At 36.9% G+C, this 2,534-nt stretch overlaps 1 long non-coding RNA gene across 1 annotated transcript; it reads right to left on the reverse strand.

Annotated features, from left to right (window-relative positions):
- Nucleotides 1–317: 317 nt before the first annotated feature.
- LOC120071651 (uncharacterized) lies at nt 318–2,199 on the reverse strand. The gene is made up of 5 exons (XR_016527790.1): nt 1,730–2,199; nt 1,563–1,628; nt 1,386–1,478; nt 1,227–1,300; nt 318–826 (listed from the first exon to the last, which is right to left on the reverse strand). It is a non-coding gene; the product is annotated as an uncharacterized LOC120071651 (long non-coding RNA).
- Nucleotides 2,200–2,534: the final 335 nt, after the last annotated feature.

Genomic DNA, 2,534 nt, shown 5'->3' on the forward strand with positions numbered 1-2,534 from the left:
TTAAATTAATTAATTAAAAAGTTTAATAAAAAATAAATTAAAATTAGTTTTATTTAATTAATTTTTTAAAACTAATTTTAAAAATAATAATATAATAATGATGATTTTTTAAATCATTTTTAGTTAGTGGATTTTTCCAATTTTTGAAAAAAATCCTGTAACGACCCGACCCCCTAGGACTTAAGTTAGGCCGTTACTAAATACATATATGCATGGAACTTAAAACGACACTCTTTTAAGGTGAAATAAATGCTAAATAAATAAGGTAAGTTCAAAAGTCCTTCATTAAATTCAAATGTTAAAAACAAATAATAAGGTACCCATAAATCATATATGATAATAATAAATTTGAAAACAATTCTTAATAGTAATTTTCAAACAGCAAAACTGAAAGTTGAAAAAAAGAACATGGAAAGAAATCTAAATATCATGAGCGGAAGCATAAAACTGGTCCCAGTGGCTTGATCATGAATTCCGCTTGTCAATCGTCGGTGCATCTCTACCTTTACTTGAAACAACAACATGAGAAAATATGAATATAAAATACTCAGTACATAACCTCACTACTTAGGTCAGGCTAGGTATCTATGTCCTCTAGATGCCTACCTCTAGTGGAACATATAAACTGCTCTAGTCCTCATGGGACACATACATACATGAAAAACTTATTTCTATCCTACTGTAGTTAAGTATACCCACTACCTCTGGTGAATCTTGAAGGAGACACAACCCCTGGTGAATCCAGAAGGAAACACAACCCCTGGTGAATCCCGAAGGAAACACAATCCCTGGTGAATCCCGAAAGAAACACAATCTCTGGTGAAACCTGAAAAGAAACACAATATCTGGTGAATTCTGAAGGAAACACAATATCTAGTGGGTATCTAACTAATCAGTAAAGACACTATCACAGTATCAACATTACAATTATCACAATATGGTTTTATAACATACATATACACCTCAACATCATGGCTATACAACATGCATATACGCCTGGATATCCTCATATCAAATACAACCTCAGTGAATCAAGTATCATCTCTTACTAACATGCAAGTATCTACGTGCACAAATAAATCTTTTAGATTCTCATACAAGAACAAATATTGATCATATTATACTATCCGTTTATCATTTTATCATTATGTCCTAATATTCATCTATCATGCTAGCATATATCTAGTGTCTGGCCCGTGGGCAGTTCCAGTAGTAAGATTACTTACCTTAATCGAAAATCCACAGATAAAATCAGACAACCAAGACAACCAAACGATGACAGCGGTTTGAAGTAATGGCCCTAACATACGAATACAACCATTAAATTTCAGTCCAACAATAACTGTGAAACCTCATACCTAAATCCAAAATACCCAAAAGCTTACCCAAAGAAACTTGATCAACAACCACTCCCAAGATTTCGACTCCAAAATCTCCTCCTAACAGATTTTAAATCCCAATGGACGATGACTTGGAACCTTAAAGATACAATGGTTAAGTCAACATTTAATTCAGTAATCAAAGCATGCCCATAAACCAACGACAAGGACCATAACTCTTACCAAAACTCTTGCTCAACAATCTCAGATCCGCTGGACAGCCACTTCTGTAATTTCCCAAGCTAAAATCTAAAATCAATATAATGCGGCTAATTTAACTTTCATTCCAACTTAATTGGCATTCAAAGAAATCCTTCAAGAAACCCGACCCAATGGAAAAAAGATCTTACCCAAATCTAAGAGTACAACGAAGACCACGCAATAGGGGCTGGGCAGCACGGCGATGGGTGGTGGAGGAGATCGGCTGGAGGCGACGGCAACGGTGATGGCAGCCCTGATGTGGACGGCTTCATTGAAAAGGTACGACGTGGTTGGATCTCGCGGCGGCTCGAGCTGTTGGGAGACGGGCGCGGCACGCGACAATCAAGTGGCTAGGGCGACGGCAGCGCAGACGCCACTCTGACCTGCTGAGCAAGATCGACGTGCGGATGGGCAAGCGACGCTGGACGAGCGGTTGGCTGGCTGGTCGAGATCGGCAGCGAGCAGTGGTGGAGACCGGCTACTGGACTCAGGCGACGGCGGTCTGGACGAGCGGCTGAGGAGAACGGGCGATTGGGCGACGGGCTGAAGGCAGCGAGAAGGAAAATTTCGAGGGGGGCGGACGCGTGAAGAAAAAGAAGGAAAAAAGATTTTATTTTATATAATAATAATAATAATAATAATAATAACTTAAAGGGAAATAAAATAACTTTTATTTTATTCTTTTCCTTATTCTACTTTATTTTATTAACTTTCTTTTCTTCCCAAAAGAAAGTTAATTTCTGCCATTATTTCCAAATTGAATAATTTCAACCTCAATCTATTAAATTCCCGCAATTACACTTAAGTCCAAAAATTTCAAAAATACCCTCAATTAATAAAATTACTGAATTACAAAAATAATTTAAAAAAATTGGGGTGTTACAAATCCACTAACCATTATGTTGGATAATCACCAAATTCCATTTTTGTTTTGCAATGATCTTTAAGTTGGAG

This window comes from Benincasa hispida, chromosome 2, assembly GCF_027475165.1.
Source record: "Benincasa hispida cultivar pf3 chromosome 2, pf3_genome.v1.1, whole genome shotgun sequence".
Lineage (NCBI taxonomy): Eukaryota > Viridiplantae > Streptophyta > Magnoliopsida > Cucurbitales > Cucurbitaceae > Benincasa > Benincasa hispida.